General features: G+C 43.6%; 1 protein-coding gene across 12 annotated transcripts in view; it reads right to left on the bottom strand.

Annotated features, from left to right (window-relative positions):
- The window catches only part of CACNA1C (calcium voltage-gated channel subunit alpha1 C), a 639879-nt gene that overhangs the window by 237881 nt on the left and 388938 nt on the right, over positions 1-13060 (bottom strand). The window lies entirely within an intron of this gene.

Below are 13060 nucleotides of genomic sequence, written 5' to 3' on the forward strand. Positions count from 1 at the left end.
AACGTATATGGCCTTAACAAGAGAACAGATAGGTAATTTCACAGATAAATTAAAAACATAAAAAGAAATCAAATGGAGATCCTATAAAGAGTAACTGAAATGAAAAGTTTATTGATTACATTTATTGAAGATGAGGATAGCAGAGGAAAAAGTGAACTGGAAGAATAATCAATAGAAATTATTCAATCTATGAGACAGACAAAAAAAAAAAAGTCAAAAAACCAAAACCTGAAGAAAACTGAACAAAGACTAAGGGACCAATGAGATAATATAAAATGACTTAACGTAAGTGTAATTTAGTCTCAGAAAGGGAAGCATGAGATTGGAGCAAGAAAATACATATAGATATTTGAAGAAATGATGGCCTCAAATTCCCCAACCTTGATGAAAGCCTTCAACTTATGAATGAATCTGAAAAGCTCAGCGAGCTCCAAGTAGGAAAAATAAAGAAAACCACAAGGGACATTATGGTTAACTGCTAAAAGCCAAAGATAGAAAATCTAGAACGTAGTCAAGAAAAAAAAGAAACATGTACAGGGGAACAATGATAAGAATATCAATGACTTTTTATCAGAGACAATGGAGGCCAGAGAAAATGGAACAGCATCTTTATAGTTCTGAGAAGAAAAAAAATGTGTCAAGCAGGAACTGTATATCCAGCTAAAATATTCCTCAAAAAGAGGATGGAATAAAGACATTTTCAGATAAACAAAAACAGAATTTTGCAGCAGCAGATCTGTGTCATATAAATCCTAGGGGATGTCCTTCAGGGTGAGGGGAAATGATAGCAGAAGGAAACTTGGATCTATAGAAAGGAATGGAGAGCACTAGAAATGACAAATGAGTGGGTAAATATAAAAGACTACATTTATGTTTTTTCATAATTTACTTAAAAGACAACTGACTGTTTAAAAGCCAAAAAAATATTAACACTGTAGGATGGGGTTTAAATATATGTATAAGTAAAAAAGACATATAATAATCAACAGGATGGAGGATTGGGTAAATGAAATTATACTACTGTTATTACATTTGTGACAATACACTTCAAATGTATGAATTTTATTGAATATGAATTATACTTCATTAAAGTTAATTTAAAAAAAATCAATTGTAGATGTTCCCCTTCTTCTAACCAGTCCAACTTGGAGCCTGAGGTAAGTAGAGAGTTGGACCCACAGGAATACTAATAGCTAATATTTGCTGAATGCTTCTTATGTGTTGAGCACAATTCTAAATGCTTTATGAACATTTATTTATTTAATCCTCACAACAACTCCATTAGGTAAATGCAATTTTAAGCCCCATTTTATAGATCTGGAAACTGAGGCATATAGCTAATAAGTGGTGGCTCTGGGAATTTGAACGCAGGTAGTGGGACTCCACTATCTATGTCCTCACCTACTAATTGGCACGGATCAGCAGGAGGGAACTAACCAAGAGTAACAGGTACCTGGAACTCATGCTCTGTGTATTGATCATTTCATGGGATGCTGACCTCACTGTATCTTCATTTTCTAATCCCTCATTTTTCCTTCTAGCACTTGTAAAGCATGGGTCACTTGTAAGTCTAAGTGGCCTTTATTATTATCATTATTTTAAATTAGGTTATAGTCACCTTGCTGCTGGCTGTTATTTCATGTTTGGGGATCTCCAGGAAAGGGCCAGGCACAAAAGAGAATCAATCATGGAGCTTCCTGAGTTTAAGAAGCTCTCTCTTCTTCTGTGAGCTGCCACCTGCCACCTGCCACAGTCCTGGGCACATGGACTTAGTGCTTAATAAATATTATTGACTGGGATGCCTGGGTGGCTCAGTCAGTTAAAGTGTCTGCCTTCAGCTCAGGTCATAATCCCAGGGTCCTGGGATCAAGCCCCATGTCGGCCTCCTGCTCAGAGGGGAGCCTGCTTCTCCCTCTCCCTCTCCCTGCCACTCCCCCTGCTTGTGCTCTGTCTCTCTGACAGTTAAATAAATAAAATCTTTCTTTATAAATAAATAAATAAATAAATAAATAAATAAATAAATAAATATTGTTGACTTACTATATAACATATTCTTCCACCTCTGGCCTGATTGCTAATGTGTTGGGAGTTAAAAGAGTGAAGGGATTTGCCAAAGGTCATGCCTTGTCGATGACTACATCTAGAATTTGTGATTAAAAAAAAATTCTGAGGTTACCGCTGTTCTCTGCCATTGAAGCACAGGATGATACAGCTCAGAAGAATTTGAGGCTTAACACAGTTTAACCCTTTCACTTCCCAGATGAGGAAACTGAAAGTCAGAGGTTAAACAATAAGGTCACCTTGCTGGCCAGACTTAGATCCCTGGTTTCTTCACCTGCAGACCCAGAGTGCCTCCCACTTTCTCACAAGTCCCTGGTTCACCAACCATCAAAACATAAATAAATCAGCACCCTAACTATCAATTGTCCTCAATCTTGAAAGCCACATGGAGCACCCTGATGGGAAAATATGCCCTCCTCCAAACCACAGTGACCTGAGTCCTACAGGGAGTATTCCTGACTTGGAAAATAGTCTGAACCCATCTCTGTTCATTACTCTGGGAGAAGCGCTTGGGACTGTATTTGCCTATCTATAAATTAGGGATAATGTCCCTGCCTTCCTGGACCACTGGGCCGATTAATCAGCCAATAAAGCTCCTGCAGTCTGAAAGCCTTGCACCGATGCAGAATATTGCTTATGGTTGGTGGTAACCCTAACATTGATCACCACCTACATTTTGTTCTTAAATCAAAAAGTGACATTTTCGTCATGGGGGAATGTCAGTGCTTTCCTTTAGTAAATATGAGAAGTTATTGTGTGATTGGATGCATTCTCTGTCATTATTATTTTTTAAGCTGCTGTATGTAGAACACCAAGTAATAGAGATTCTCCCGGTTTAGTCAGATACTGTTATTGGTATTCAATAAGCTCTCAGGAAAACTCCATGACAACAGGGCCTGCAACGTCTGAAATATGCTCATTGTTTGAATTAACTTGTTTTGCTGCATTGGGGTCATCCTCCTTTCCTTACTACCTGACGCCATGGCTCATCACAGTGTATAATGTTTCTCTTCAAGAGGTGGATTTAAAGGAGTCTTAGCTGCTAGAAGCTCATGGGGCTTGAGAGGTAACACCTCATCCCTGTCCATGGAATACTCATCACTAATCTCACTTTGTAGATAAAGAAACTGAGGCAACGTGAAGCAGGGAACAGAGAGGTTGGCAGCAGAACTGGGGCTGTAACTGTGCCCCTGACCTCCTATTCTGGAGCATTTGGAAAGGAGGGGTCAAGAGCTCCAAAGCAGAGGAGGGGGTGCAGTAGTAGAATCATGCTGGGTGACATGGGAGAGGGTAGGCATCAACTCCCAGCTGTCTTGAACATGACAGGTATTGGGGGACTGGGGTGGGACCCTATTCTAAATTCTGTTCTGTTTCTGGTAGGCAAGGAATGCCAACACCAGGGAGCTGACTTCAGACTCCTCACAGCAAAGCAGGCCAGCCAACCTGTTTGGAATGTTAAGAGGCCATGCTGTTTATAGCTGTCCTCCAGAGGGTCTGCTCTGCCTTAGCGAACACAAGCCAGCAGGCTGCCTGAAGCAGGAAAGTGGGCGGGAGCACTGACGTCCCCTCAGCCTTCCGTCTTGGGGTGGCTGTGAACTAATGTGTGTGAGGGAACTCTGTGAGCTCCAAAGACTATACAAAACTGGAGGATCCCATCATGACTCCTATCAGTCTTCTTACAGGTGGTGTAGGAATTAAGTCCTGCCTGCCTGCCATCAGGGAGCTGTGTGACCTTGAGAAGGCCATTTAAGATGTCTGGCCACAGTGTTCTCATCTGTAAAATGGAAACTTGGTTGGACCAGATATCTAATGTCCCTTCCCACTCAGACGTCCTTCAGAAATGGCACCCTAAGAGGAATGCAGGGAACAAGTTTTCCTGTTTTAGTAAAAGAAAGTGGCAGACGAGAGACCTAGAAGATGCTGCAGACAGGATTTCTACATGGGATGGTCAGTGGGATGGGCAGCTTCTGGTCCCTCCTAGGGAGTAGAAGTAGAGAGAGGGATGGACTTAGGCACCTGCCCCATCCTTGTATTGAGTAGCCTCGTAAGTGGTTCAAGTTCCCTCATTTTGGTTTTAGGCCCTGTGACATTTAATATCCCTTTAGGACAAAAGGGATGAAAGGGCAGAGAAAGCAAATTAGAAAGTGAGGGGAAGAAGAGGGCGAAGTCCAAGGAAATGAAAGGGAAGAGAGAGCAGAGAGTGGAGAGGCAAGAAGGCCTGCTACTGGCAAGGGCTGGTGCAGAGAGGCTGGTCCATGAGGAAGGGGGAAAGAGACTCAGAGGCCAGGCAGGTCAGGCCCTTCAAGTTACAGGTAGAACAGAGATCCAGAGCGAACTGACCTGCCCAAGGTCCCTGAGCTAGGTGAGCATGAAGGCCGGGCTGGATTCCAGTCTTCAGTCCACTTCAGGCTTGAGCTCTCCCACATCACCTGCAACATGCTGGCACTTTATGGGATTGTCACATGAACCAGAAGAAAGGGAGGTCCAGGAAGGTGATGACACAGGCAGAGGAAAGAGCAGGGGGTGGGGAGAGGACAATGTGCACTTGAATCTCTGCTCTGACTCATGGGTCTTCTCTGGGATGCAGGCTTCAAAATCTGTAAATTTCAGGGGCTGGGTGCCTTGATTTGCAAATACCATCTCTAGATAGGCTTTCCCTCATCAAATCTGGAATGGTGAGGTGTCCTTAAATACAGTGAGGGAGCTTTTGCAGGGACCATCCCTGGTACCCAAGCCCTCCTCCTTCCTAGCAGTGCAGGCACCCCCCCCCCCCCGGGAACATTGTCCTGGGAGAGTAATGGTGACTGCAAATCCACTGTGGCCCAACTTACTGAACAGCAAATTTCACGCAGGATGGTATAACTGCTTTTGAACCATCAAAGTGTAAACACACTCAGAAAAGTTGTTTTTAGCAGCTCTAATATGCCCCCAATGGGTCTGATTAACTGGCAGCGTTTGCTAATCAGTGTGGCCAATTTCACAGTTACTAACCCCCAGGAGGGGAGAAGGTATTCTGGGGGAAAAACTGCATTATGGGATGAATATGGTTCACCTGGGTACTTGGGCACTCAGGTGAGTTTTTAACTTTTGCAACAGGAAGTTTTAAGTCAAGAATGTGCTCTATCAATAGCAACAAAGGCGGTGTGGTAGGTGTTGTGTAGTGTAAGGTCTGTGGCGGAGTGTTCAGAGGGCTGGATGCCCTGGACCTGGTCCCCAGGAGGGAGGCTGGGCAGGGTGGGAGAAGGTAGGCTGCTTTGGTCTGGTTCTGACCCCAGCTTTGCCACCAGCTAGCGGTGTCCAGGGTGGTTACTGAACCTCCCTGGAGTCCAAGATCTGCCATCCGTTTTGATACTCTCTGAGGAGATTCCCAAGGCATTTTGCTGTCTCTCTGCAGTGCAGTCTTTTGAATGTTTCCAGCAGAGAGGAAAGAACAGAGTCTATTTAGAAAACAGTCTTACTGGCCTGACATCCAGGACCCACCGCGGTTTGCTCTGTGCCGACCTGCCTCACCTGGTTCTCACTACGTCCTCTTCAGTGGTGGACTGATCCACGCAGAGACGTACGTGCTGGCCAGGGCTGGCCTGCCCTGGTGACCCAAACAAATGAGATTTTTGCCCCCAATGTCCTTTCATCTCCCTCCCTATGTCTTCTACCAAAAACTTCAGGCTCATTTCAAATACTATCTCCTCATAAAGTTTTTCTGGGCTGCCACAGTCACTGGGAAACTCCCCCCCTTCAATCTACTTCACTATCATACATAATGCCTCTCTCCTAGTTTTTGGTCTCATGTTGCTATTTAATTCTTAAATGTTCTTTACAATTTAAAGTGTATCTGTTTTGGAGCGCCTGGGTGGCTCAGTCGGTTAAGCGCCCAACTCTTGGTTTTGGCTCAGGTCACAATCTCAGGATTGTGGGATTGAGCTCCGCGCTCACTGCAGAGTCCGCTTCAGATTCTTCCTCCTTCCCTGCCCCTCCCTGCTTGCATGCTCTCTCTTTAAAATCAATAAAAAAATCTTAAAAAATATAAAGTGTATCTGTTTTGTGTTGATAGGGATTTTGTTGTGTACTTTCATTTCACATGCCTCACGTAACACCATGTGATGGGATACAATGTAATGTAACCCCTACCATTTAACTGAGCACTTACTAGAAGCAGGGCACTGTTTAAGTGCTTTGCATGTATCAACTCCTTTAGTTTTTCTAACACCATATGAAATAGGTTCTACTGTTATTTCCATTTTACTGATGAGGAAGCTAAGGCACAGAAAGGCTTAGTAACTTCCTTAAGGTCACAGAGTAAGTCAGTGAAGAAGCCAGGCAGTCTGATTTAAGAGTTCTTGCTCAAAACCACTATGTCTTGTCTCTCCTGGCACCTTCTATTTGGCTGATTGACGTTGATTTGTTTTTAGGAAACAGTTCTAATCTGAGCAGGAAAAAATAGGAAGAAAGTGTTTGACTCTCCACACATGGTCCTTAGTGCTCCTTCTCACTTCTCAATTAGGAAGCAAACCATTGTTTAATAGCTGTTTTCTCTTCTGTGTGATTCCAGAAAATACACTTTTAACTGAGAAAGAGCTAATCTTACAAAAATTCATACCATAGGGAAAGCATGTCAAATCAAAAGTCTCTAAAGCACTCAAGTATCTTAACAGATGGGAATAGTATTCTATTTATCTCTGTGTCCCCTTGTTTACTGCTTGCCTCACAGAAAGTGCTCAATAAATGTTCACGGTGAATGGATGCTATTTTCTAAGGCTGGCACTGGTCTGGCATGGAGGTGACTGCTCAATCCCCTTCATTGTCAAACCAAGTTGGCTGCTGAGAGTTTTTGTCAAAGACCTCACAAATCTAAAAAAGCATTTTCTCACCTCCATCTGTCTGCTCCCCTTATTCAATCCACTCCTAAAAGTTCTTCTCCAGGAGGGCATATGCGATTACAGGGAAAGGAAGAAATGACCCTTTGCTTATTGCTCCACAAACAAATGCACTCCTGTTGTATACACTGCAAATATTTAATCACGACCCTCCATGTTATTGTTCACGTTCACTGTGTAACATTTATTCCATATGGCCTATCCTTCGGTACAGTATGCATTCCTCACAGCACTCCTGCTGTGAGGAGTGCCTCACAAGCAGTGGGAACTGAGATCCTTAATTGTGGAAGTCTTGATGAAGCAAAATGGACAAACCTTTCGATTACACAGAACTGCACAGAAAGAGTCAACTAATTTTAACAACCACAGTGAAATCACCTCCGAAAACTTACAGCCTTACTGTGTACAACTCCAGGGCCATAGTCATTCTCCTTTCTTTTCATAATTTTCTAGACCATCCCTCCTTATTTATTCTTTAGGATCTATCCCAAATGCCACCTCCTTCAAGAAGCCTTCCTGGTTCTTTATCCCCACTCCCAAAATTATGGCATCTCCAAAACATCCTTGTCACAGAACTCATCACATTTTTCTTAAGATTTGTTTCTGAGGCGGGGGAGAGCATTCTCCAATTTTTGTTCTATACCATCATTTCTTTGAACATCTTTTCTTCTACATATCAATCTCTTTGAAAACACACTTAGCATCTGACTCCTTTCTGCATCTGCTGTAACAGCTAGAAAATCTTCTATCAAGGGTGCACTTGGTAGGTTTTGTTGAACAAATTAATATATGACTTGTACTCTCACAATCATCTCTCTCACTTCATAATCCGTGATCTTAAGATTTCAGTGATGGAGGACCTGGGTGGCTCAGTTGGTTAAAGCATCTGGCTCTTGATTTCAGCTCAGGTCATGGTCTCAGGGCTGTGAGACTGAGCCTCACGTTGGGCTCCACATTGGGCATGGAGCCCGCTTAAGATTCTCTCTCTCTCTTGGCCTCTTCCCCCTTCCTCTCTTTCTCTCCCTCTTAAAAAAATTTTTTTAATAGCATTTAATATACATATGGACATTTAAAAAATAAGAGCAATTTTTTGGGCTTAGAGTTACATATCCCACAAACCATCCAACTAACCTATTTGTTATAAGGGACAACATGCGTATCACCTCTGTGTAAATCCACATATCACACAACTGTCACGAAGAGCAAAGAGGATAGAAGAAATAAACACCCTCTGGAAATGCTAAAGAGGCGTTTATAACTGGAAGATGGGTCAGCACCAGAATTTGAGTGAGCCGGTTAGTTCTTAGTAACTGCTGTGTGGAGCACTGCCCCTCAGCCATGAGGTGGCTGAGCAGAGACAGCCATTCATTCCACAGAGATTTACCTGGCATTGTAGATGCTGAGGATACAACAGTGAACAAAATGAACACAAACTGTCCTCATGGAGGTTCTATTCTCATGAGACAAGGGGAGTAAGTAAATACGCAAGTACATATACGGTGTGACAGACGGTGACAAGTGAAGTGAGAAAAATAAAGCAGGGAAGGGGCACAGGAAATGTGCAGATGGCTGACAGGGGTTGGGAGAGCAGACGCTCTGGTGAGATGACATTTCTGTGGAGGCCGAAGTTGGTGAGTAAGCAGCCCAGCGGAGAGCTGGGGAAAGGACGTTGTGGACATGAGGAGGAGCAAGCATGAAGGCTCCATGTTGGTCGTGGGTTTGGAATGTTGGAAGCATGGCAAGGAGGTCACGGAGGCTGGCAAGGAGGGACAGACAGAAGGAAAGGGTGGAGGGAGAGGATTTCAGAGGGGAGACGGGTGAGACCATGTAGGGCCCTGGGGGACTCTGGGTCTCATCAGTGAGTGAGGGGAGACTTGGAGGGCTCTGAGCAAAGCCATGACGTGTATTTTATGAAGACTTGTATTTTGAAAGGACCATGTTGGCTACTGTGTTGAGACTAAGCTGTGGCAAAGGGCAAGGGTGGAAACAGAATATGGCTAGGAAGCTACTGTAATAATCTAGGTGAGAGGTGTTGATGGCTGGCACTGGAGGTGGTAAGAAACAAAGTTTCTTGAAGGTATGGCCGATAAGATTTCCTGAAGGACTGCCCACAAAGGGTGAGAGAAAGAAGCAAGTCCAAGATTTTTGGCCTGCATAACTGGAAGGATGAGGTTGACCTTGACCAAGAGAGGAAAGACTTTGGTAAGATTGGAAGTTCTGTATTGGATGTGGTAAGTTTGAGATGCTTAGACATCAAATTAAAGGAACAGAATAGGCTGGTAAGTATACAATTCTGGACTTTAGAAGAGAGGTCTGAGCTGGTGACATACAGTTCGTAGTTATTAGAAGACATGTAGGTGACATTTAAGGCCAGAAGGCTCAGGATATTTAATGTCAGATACTCAGGAACTGAGTATCCCTGAGATGGAGAAGAGGCCTGAGGATTGAGCCTGCAGCTCTCCAGTGCTAAGAGGATGAGAATGTGAGGGGAAATCAGCAAGTGATTCTGATAAGGAAAAGCAAACAAATTAAGAAAGAACGGTGTCCTGGTAGCCAAGTGATGACAGTGGTTCAAAGAGAAGGGATGATCGGCTGCATCCAGTACTGCAGCTAGGTCAAATACAATGGCACCAGGGAACTAACCGCTGGACTCAGTAATGTGGAAATCACTGAGATTGTTGACAAGAGATGTTTTACTGCAGTAATGGCGGGGAAGCCTGACTGGTATGGATTTAAGAGAGAATGAGAAGACTAGAATTGAAGACAACAGATAGAGGCAACTCTTTCGAGGAGTTCTGCTAAAATATGAAAGAAGACACCTAAAAATTCTATGAAATGGAATCTGCCTAGGTTTGTAGTGGTAGGAGATACTGCTGACATCTTCCTGGATGGTATCAACCAAACTAGCATGGAGCACTTGCTCACCGTGGTCTACCTACTTTACTATTTAAAAATCTCATAGACATTTTTCCAGGAGAAATGGTGATGAGCTGGATTAGTCCTTTTTTTAAGCTCCAAAAAGAGCTACTCTGTTGATGACCCATGGAACACAAGACACAGTTGTTAGCCCTATGCATAAGGGTGAATACACCTGCAAGGCTGGCCACAGCTGCAAAACCATCTCAGTGTGATCGTCTTCAAGGACAAAGCTATCTTCTTGGAACGCATGGCAGGTAATATTAGGGTCTCATATTTGAGGTACTGTACCATGTCCTCATCTTCTTGATGAGAGAATTCCAAGGCATGTTACCTCTTCCTGACCCCACAATACAGTTCTACCATTAATTAAATGCATGTGGGGCTGTGACACCTTCTTTAGGAAGTTTCTACTGTGGAACCCTAGCGACTGTGTCTAATCTGATTCTCCGTTTTAATGCACTGAAGCATGAGTGACTCTCAACCATATGCATCTCTAATGAAGAATTTCTAGAGTAATTACTGTAACTATTTCTGCTAATAAGAAACTCCTCAATTTCTTTGTGTTAGACTATGCTGTTTGTTCACAATTATTCACCCTTGCTTCTCTATAGGTACTTCTGTGTCCCCTTATCCTTGGGACAAAGATAGCAATGTGACTTGATTTGGCCTCTGGAAAGTGAGGAGCCATGATATAAGCCATTTTGAGCAAAAGCTTAAACTATGCTTGTGTGGTTTAGCTCTTTGCCCTCTTTGTGAGCAACCGCCCTCTGCCACGAGAACAACACGGCCTACCTGCTGGATGTTTCTTCAACCTGGGCTCTGGAATGAGGGAGCCTATAGAAGCTGGTCAAGCTCAGAGTCGGGCTGAGCCCAGAAAAGCGGCAGCTGGCCAACATCATCATGTAACATGACCAGGTATAAATGTTTCTGGTTTTAAGTCCTTGAGAATTTGGGACTGTTTGTTCCTACAGCAAAGGCTGACTGATACACTCGTATTCGATCATAAGATTCCTCAGGTGAAAGAACCATATTTGTTCTTTATGGTATGTCCTCATACCCAGAACAATGCTCTGAAAGTGTGGGCTGCTAATAAGCATGTACATAAGAAGATAAGATTTACTATGTCCACTGGAGTTTGGCTGGAAGTTTGGAATAGTTCGTAGTTCTATCACTGACATATTGGCTTCACCATCATATTAAGCTCCTTAAAGTCATGTTTAAAGTTATTCTCACCTTCCTTCTCATTCCTTGATTTTGGTCTATTGAGTTAGGGCTGACTGACCAAGAAAACCCAAAGAATTTAGGCTTCACAAAAGGGAAATTCGATCTTGGCCATTGTACCTTGGACAATGTGAGTTGAACTGTGTAGGTCCACTTACAGAAAGACTTTTTTTGATAAATACAGAACAGTACTGTAAATGTATTTTTTCCCACTGTATGATTTCTTTTTTCTTTTTTTTAAGAATGTATTTATTTATTCGAGAGAAAGCGTGCTCCAGAGAGCACATGAGCAGGGTGGGGAGGGGCAGAGGGAGAGGGAGGAATAGGCTCCCCACTGAGCAAGGAGCCTGACCCGGGGCTCCATCATGGGACCCTGGGATCATGACCTGAGCCGAAGGCAGATGCTTAACCAACTGAGCCACCCAGGCGCTGCCCCCCCACCCCTGCCATATGATTTTCTTTCTTTTTTTTTTTAAAAGATTTTATTCACTTATTTGAGAGAGGGAGTGAGAGCGAGAGCGAGAGAGAGCATGAGAAGGGGGAGGGACAGGGGGAGAGGAAGAAGCAAGCTGAGCAGGGGGCCCGATGTGGGACTCAGTCTCAGCACCCTGGGATCATGATCTGAGCTGAAGGCAGATGCTTCACCGACTGAGTCACCCAGGCACCCCACTGTATGATTTTCTTAATAACATTTTCTTTTCTCTAGCTTACTTCATTGTAAGAATATAGTATATTATAGCACATACGAAATATGTACTAACTGACCGTGTATGTTATCGGTAAGACTTACGGTCAACAGCGGGTTATAGTAGTGAACTTTTGGAGGAGTCCGAAGTTATACATGAATTTTCAACTGCACGAGGTGGGGGTCAGCACACCTAATCCCCACATTGTTCAAGGGTCAACTGTACTTTTTCCATTCCTAGATGCCCTAAAATGGTTAAGGCCAAGTAGAAAGAATCTGCTCCAAATGTGCTTGTGTGGCTTAGCTCCAGGTTCACTTTTGAGGTTAAGACAGGCCACAAACTTTGCCTAGGGGGCCCCACTGTGAAGAAAACATTCCAACTCTTGCTTTCATTTATCTAGTAAATTCCCCTACCTTGTACAGAGACCATTGTAGGCACAGTGCAGGAACAGAGACAATATAAGGCACTGTTCTGGGCTTCCAGGGGCTTATAACATAATTGAAGAGATGGGATATATGTGTAAAAGTCTAAGACAATCAAGTTATATACCAGTCAAGCCTTTACAAGAAGTTATATTGTATGATAGGAAAGAAAGTTGGTTTGGAAGTCAGGAGACCTGATTCTAGTCCCGCTCTGCTGCTGGTTAATTAGGTTACTTTGGGAAGATCTTTTCACTATTCTGTGCACATACAGAAAGAATCAAACAGGTTAATATAAAGTCCTTCTTGTTTCTATGGTAAAGGCTCGGTGTTCAGAGGACCTCTTTGTTTTCCTGTCCCCTGCTCCCATCTCTAAGCTCATCTGGTTTCAGCCCAGTCATACGGACATTTCTACCTTGAGTTATGGGCCAGATCTGATGGAGTTAACTTGAGAGAGAAAAATCTCAGCACACAAGTCCAGAATTATGCTCAGATCAAGGAGGAGTGGAACGAGGAGCTCTCTGATTTAACCCCCAAGAGCAACTGGGGCTGTGCTTTGTTGGAGGTGACACTGGATGCCCGAGGCTGCTGTGTTCAGTGCCTGGAGGTCATCCGTAGTGGGGCAGGCTTCTGGAGGAAGAGGTAGAAGACGGGCCATCCACGGGAGTAATATCTGGATAGATAATATCTCTCCAATGCCCTTTGGCCTGATTCAGAGAGCCGAACACTCTCCACCCTTGGGCAAAACCAATTCTCACAAAGGCATGCAGCCTGTCCATAAATAGGGCTTCTGAAGCCAGAAATATCCCATTTGACATGAAAGAAGGAGAGGGTTGAGAGAAATGGCAAATAGAACTTTTTGAACATCCACTGATGCTAT

The sequence above is a fragment of the Ursus maritimus genome, unplaced genomic scaffold (genome assembly GCF_017311325.1).
Source record: "Ursus maritimus isolate PB19 unplaced genomic scaffold, ASM1731132v1 scaffold_26, whole genome shotgun sequence".
NCBI lineage: Eukaryota > Metazoa > Chordata > Mammalia > Carnivora > Ursidae > Ursus > Ursus maritimus.